The sequence below is a fragment of the Carassius gibelio genome, chromosome A20, assembly GCF_023724105.1.
Source record: "Carassius gibelio isolate Cgi1373 ecotype wild population from Czech Republic chromosome A20, carGib1.2-hapl.c, whole genome shotgun sequence".
NCBI lineage: Eukaryota > Metazoa > Chordata > Actinopteri > Cypriniformes > Cyprinidae > Carassius > Carassius gibelio.
Window position 1 is genome coordinate 1,587,150 of NC_068390.1, and position 5,741 is coordinate 1,592,890.

Sequence of the window (5,741 nt, forward strand, 5' to 3'; positions counted from 1 at the left end):
AATACATTGATTTAAATTTTCTAAGACACTTTTTGTTGGTAAAAGTCATATGCGAGTAGGCGTCAACTATCATGATTTACACCTGAGAAGACAAAGCCCTGCATAATGAGCTGCATAAAGAGCCGCTCAGTCAGCTGTTGTCACTGAGAGGGAGGTGTTACAAGAAAGAACGTGAGAACAAAATAAATGTATATAATTTTAAGTTTGGAGTTTATTTAGAATATATTTAATTATCCCACAATATAATTTAATATGGGGGAGCAGTTAAACAGTTTATTAGGAACAATCAAAGCTGACTTTCAAACTAATTTTATTTTTGCATTATTACTCCAGTCACACAATCCTTAAGAAATCCTTTTAACAATCTGAATTTGTAAAAAATAAAAAATAAAAACTTTTATTGTTATCATTATTATTAATGTTGAAAATAGCTGAGAATATTTTTCATGTTTTTTAGGGTGGTAAATTAAAAGAACACCATTTTTTGTTACATTTGTTACAGTTACATGTATTTGTTACATTTATATTATTTACATCAAGCTTTTGAGTGGTATAGTTTTGTATATTGTTATTGAAACTTCATAATATTTAACTTAATTATACATTTAGTCAAGAATTATAGTTTGGAAAAAGTCTAACTAGTAAAATGTTTAGACGTTATGTGAAAACTAGTAAAAGTATATAAATAAATATAAAGAGACTTACTCATGTTTATGATCTCTGCTGAATAAAATGCTTCATTCTTTATTTTCTGAGGAAATCCATTTCTCAAATCCTCAACCACGTCACATCTTTTTGGGGTGAATTAAGTGTTATTCCTCTCATCGCGAAGCAAACAGTAAAATAAAAGCACTTGAACAACAGTCTGGCTGCTTTTTCTTCTGTGTGGGCGTATTCAAGCCGCGCTTCAGTTTGAATCTGAATAGAGCGTTCAGCGCGGGGGCGTGGTCACATTAGATATAATGAAGGGAGACGTGAAAAAAGGACATCGCCTTGTTTTCATATGGATTACTTTATCACAGAATATTTGTTTTCGGCAGCACTTGTTTAGTTTAAAAGTAGAAATGTCAAGCTTTCTATAGATATCTCTCTCATGTCTCTTCGTTGAGTATTCACAGAGTTAGAGGCTCATTTTAATGACGTGTTTGTAAATGAAGATCAGCGCAGACAAAGGCTGCAGACAGCACATCTTGTTTGTTATCTTTATTTTATAAGTGCACAAAGTTTTGTTGTTATTATTTTCTGTATCCAAAAAAGGAAACCCTTTATTGGGTTACAGTCAGCTTGCTGACTGAGCTGGGTTGTTTGCAAGTAGGTCAGGCAGCAGTGTTGCACACAAACTGAGCAGAAGCTGGTTTGTTCTTGTAGTCGTGGCCGAGTGGTTAAGGCGATGGACTTGAAATCCATTGGGGTCTCCCCGCGCAGGTTAGAATCCTGCCGACTACGCTGTTTGCTGAAGGCCACGAGGAAAAGCGTCCATGAATTTTTCAAGGTCCTCCCACTGATTTGCGAAATGTCCTGTCCCTCTTCGATGGACCAACACGCCGCTGGTGCTTCTGGTATTCGGGCTCCAGGGGTTAACTTGGGTGAGCCATTGGCACGCCGTGATCGTATAGTGGTTAGTACTCTGCGTTGTGGCCGCAGCAACCCCGGTTCGAATCCGGGTCACGGCAACACTCTGGCGTTGAGTGTACGGGAAGGTTGACATTTTTTTACCACCTCATCTTTCTTCTCTATTTTGTTTTTGACGCTTGGCCTGTGCAGGGAGCCACCAGACAAGGGGGCAGGCAGCCTACCGCTAGACGTAGTCGTGGCCGAGAGGTTAAGGCGATGGACTTGAAATCCATTGGGGTCTCCCCGCGCAGGTTCGAACCCTGCCGACTACGGGAGGGCTTTGCAGTGTTGCTTTAGCTTTCTGTGATGGTAATTGTGCCTTCTGTGGTCCTTTGTCCTAACTGCTTCTAGCTTTCATCCCGTGACACCTGCGTCTCTTCTGGGCAGCTTGTTGTAAAACTGCTGTTATATAAAAGGTGAGATGCCAATACTCGACAAGAGCCCGGATAGCTCAGTCGGTAGAGCATCAGACTTTTAATCTGAGGGTCCAGGGTTCAAGTCCCTGTTCGGGCGAAGGTCTTTCTTTGGCCTCACCTTGCTATCACTACGGTCCATCTCTTCTGCTGACTCTGTACTGGAACGGTGTTCCTTCCTGCTCCCGGTGATCAGGGGATCTCCCTTGTGGTTAGTGACAAACGAACAATGTTAAATGAACAAGGCCAAAAAAGAATTTTTCTTTGTAAATTATGTGAAAATCATCTTGTTTACTCACTTACAGAAAACAATGCATTGATTTAAATTGTCTAAGACACTTTTTGTTGGTAAAAGTCATATGCGAGTAGGCGTCAACTATCATGATTTACACCTGAGAAGACAAAGCCCTGCATAATGAGCTGCATAAAGAGCCGCTCAGTCAGCTGTTGTCACTGAGAGGGAGGTGTTACAAGAAAGAACGTGAGAACAAAATAAATGTATATAATTTTAAGTTTGGAGTTTATTTAGAATATATTTAATTATCCCACAACATAATTTAATATGGGAGAGCAGTTAAACAGTTTATTAGGAACAATCAAAGCTGACTTTCAAACTAATTTTATTTTTGCATTATTACTCCAGTCACACAATCCTTAAGAAATCCTTTTAACAATCTGAATTTGTAAAAAATAAAAATTAAAAACTTTTATTGTTATCATTATTATTAATGTTGAAAATAGCTGAGAATATTTTTCATGTTTTTTAGGGTGGTAAATTAAAAGAACACCATTTTTTGTTACATTTGTTACAGTTACATGTATTTGTTACATTTATATTATTTACATCAAGCTTTTGAGTGGTATAGTTTTGTATATTGTTATTGAAACTTCATAATATTTAACTTAATTATACATTTAGTCAAGAATTATAGTTTGGAAAAAGTCTAACTAGTAAAATGTTTAGACGTTATGTGAAAACTAGTAAAAGTATATAAATAAATATACAGAGACTTACTCATGTTTATGATCTCTGCTGAATAAAGTGCTTCATTCTTTTTTTTCTGAGGAAATCCATTTCTCAAATCCTCAACCACGTCACATCTTTTTGGGGTGAATTATGTGTTATTCCTCTCATCGCGAAGCAAACAGTAAAATAAAAGCACTTGAACAACAGTCTGGCTGCTTTTTCTTCTGTGTGGGCGTATTCAAGCCGCGCTTCAGTTTGAATCTGAATAGAGCGTTCAGCGCGGGGGCGTGGTCACATTAGATATAATGAAGGGAGACGTGAAAAAAGGACATCGCCTTGTTTTCATATGGATTACTTTATCACAGAATATTTGTTTTCGGCAGCACTTGTTTAGTTTAAAAGTAGAAATGTCAAGCTTTGTCAAACTGGTGCTTCTGGTATTCGGGCTCCAGGGGTTAACTTGGGTGAGCCAGTGGCACGCCGTGATCGTATAGTGGTTAGTACTCTGCGTTGAGGCCGCAGCAACCCCGGTTCGAATCCGGGTTGCGGCAACACTCTGGCGTTGAGTGTACGGGAAGGTTGACATTTTTTTACCACCTCATCTTTCTTCTCTATTTTGTTTTTGACGCTTGGCCTGTGCAGGGAGCCACCAGACAAGGGGGCAGGCAGCCTACCGCTAGACGTAGTCTTGGCCGAGAGGTTAAGGCGATGGACTTGAAATCCATTGGGGTCTCCCCGCGCAGGTTCGAACCCTGCCGACTACGGGAGGGCTTTGCAGTGTTGCTTTAGCTTTCTGTGATGGTAATTGTGCCTTCTGTGGTCCTTTGTCCTAACTGCTTCTAGCTTTCATCCCGTGACACCTGCGTCTCTTCTGGGCAGCTTGTTGTAAAACTGCTGTTATATAAAAGGTGAGATGCCAGTACTCGACAAGAGCCCGGATAGCTCAGTCGGTAGAGCATCAGACTTTTAATCTGAGGGTCCAGGGTTCAAGTCCCTGTTCGGGCGAAGGTCTTTCTTTGGCCTCACCTTGCTATCACTACGGTCCATCTCTTCTGCTGACTCTGTACTGGAACGGTGTTCCTTCCTGCTCCCGGTGATCAGGGGATCTCCCTTGTGGTTAGTGACAAACGAACAATGTTAAATGAACAAGGCCAAAAAATACATAAAGAACAATGGTGCCTGGGATTTTTGAGAACCGGAGCTTGTAGCCTAGAATTTTTCTTTGTAAATTATGTGAAAATCATCTTGTTTACTCACTTACAGAAAACAATACATTGATTTAAATTTTCTAAGACACTTTTTGTTGGTAAAAGTCATATGCGAGTAGGCGTCAACTATCATGATTTACACCTGAGAAGACAAAGCCCTGCATAATGAGCTGCATAAAGAGCCGCTCAGTCAGCTGTTGTCACTGAGAGGGAGGTGTTACAAGAAAGAACGTGAGAACAAAATAAATGTATATAATTTTAAGTTTGGAGTTTATTTAGAATATATTTAATTATCCCACAATATAATTTAATATGGGGGAGCAGTTAAACAGTTTATTAGGAACAATCAAAGCTGACTTTCAAACTAATTTTATTTTTGCATTATTACTCCAGTCACACAATCCTTAAGAAATCCTTTTAACAATCTGAATTTGTAAAAAATAAAAAATAAAAACTTTTATTGTTATCATTATTATTAATGTTGAAAATAGCTGAGAATATTTTTCATGTTTTTTAGGGTGGTAAATTAAAAGAACACCATTTTTTGTTACATTTGTTACAGTTACATGTATTTGTTACATTTATATTATTTACATCAAGCTTTTGAGTGGTATAGTTTTGTATATTGTTATTGAAACTTCATAATATTTAACTTAATTATACATTTAGTCAAGAATTATAGTTTGGAAAAAGTCTAACTAGTAAAATGTTTAGACGTTATGTGAAAACTAGTAAAAGTATATAAATAAATATAAAGAGACTTACTCATGTTTATGATCTCTGCTGAATAAAATGCTTCATTCTTTATTTTCTGAGGAAATCCATTTCTCAAATCCTCAACCACGTCACATCTTTTTGGGGTGAATTATGTGTTATTCCTCTCATCGCGAAGCAAACAGTAAAATAAAAGCACTTGAACAACAGTCTGGCTGCTTTTTCTTCTGTGTGGGCGTATTCAAGCCGCGCTTCAGTTTGAATCTGAATAGAGCGTTCAGCGCGGGGGCGTGGTCACATTAGATATAATGAAGGGAGACGTGAAAAAAGGACATCGCCTTGTTTTCATATGGATTACTTTATCACAGAATATTTGTTTTCGGCAGCACTTGTTTAGTTTAAAAGTAGAAATGTCAAGCTTTCTATAGATATCTCTCTCATGTCTCTTCGTTGAGTATTCACAGAGTTAGAGGTTCATTTTAATGACGTGTTTGTAAATGAAGATCAGCGCAGACAAAGGCTGCAGACAGCACATCTTGTTTGTTATCTTTATTTTATAAGTGCACAAAGTTTTGTTGTTATTATTTTCTGTATCCAAAAAAGGAAACCCTTTATTGGGTTACAGTCAGCTTGCTGACTGAGCTGGGTTGTTTGCAAGTAGGTCAGGCAGCAGTGTTGCACACAGACTGAGCAGAAGCTGGTCTGTTATTGTAGTCGTGGCCGAGTGGTTAAGGCGATGGACTAGAAATCCATTGGGGTCTCCCCGCGCAGGTTCGAATCCTGCCGACTACGCTGTTTGCTGAAGGCCACGAGGAAAAGCGTCCA

The 5,741-nt window shown here is 38.4% G+C and overlaps 8 non-coding genes across 8 annotated transcripts; all 8 read left to right on the top strand.

The window, feature by feature from the left end:
• Nucleotides 1-1,364: 1,364 nt before the first annotated feature.
• On the top strand, nucleotides 1,365-1,446 carry trnas-uga (transfer RNA serine (anticodon UGA)). Its single transcript has one exon. It is a non-coding gene; the product is annotated as a tRNA-Ser (tRNA).
• Nucleotides 1,447-1,601: 155 nt separating this feature from the next.
• Nucleotides 1,602-1,673, top strand: trnah-gug (transfer RNA histidin (anticodon GUG)). Its single transcript has one exon. It is a non-coding gene; the product is annotated as a tRNA-His (tRNA).
• A 131-nt stretch (nucleotides 1,674-1,804) lies between these two features.
• Nucleotides 1,805-1,886, top strand: trnas-uga (transfer RNA serine (anticodon UGA)). The gene has a single exon. It is a non-coding gene; the product is annotated as a tRNA-Ser (tRNA).
• Nucleotides 1,887-2,054: 168 nt separating this feature from the next.
• trnak-uuu (transfer RNA lysine (anticodon UUU)) lies at nucleotides 2,055-2,127 on the top strand. Its single transcript has one exon. It is a non-coding gene; the product is annotated as a tRNA-Lys (tRNA).
• A 1,346-nt stretch (nucleotides 2,128-3,473) lies between these two features.
• On the top strand, nucleotides 3,474-3,545 carry trnal-gag (transfer RNA leucine (anticodon GAG)). Its single transcript has one exon. It is a non-coding gene; the product is annotated as a tRNA-Leu (tRNA).
• Nucleotides 3,546-3,676: 131 nt separating this feature from the next.
• trnas-uga (transfer RNA serine (anticodon UGA)) lies at nucleotides 3,677-3,758 on the top strand. Its single transcript has one exon. It is a non-coding gene; the product is annotated as a tRNA-Ser (tRNA).
• A 168-nt stretch (nucleotides 3,759-3,926) lies between these two features.
• Nucleotides 3,927-3,999, top strand: trnak-uuu (transfer RNA lysine (anticodon UUU)). Its single transcript has one exon. It is a non-coding gene; the product is annotated as a tRNA-Lys (tRNA).
• Nucleotides 4,000-5,626: 1,627 nt separating this feature from the next.
• trnas-aga (transfer RNA serine (anticodon AGA)) lies at nucleotides 5,627-5,708 on the top strand. Its single transcript has one exon. It is a non-coding gene; the product is annotated as a tRNA-Ser (tRNA).
• Nucleotides 5,709-5,741: the final 33 nt, after the last annotated feature.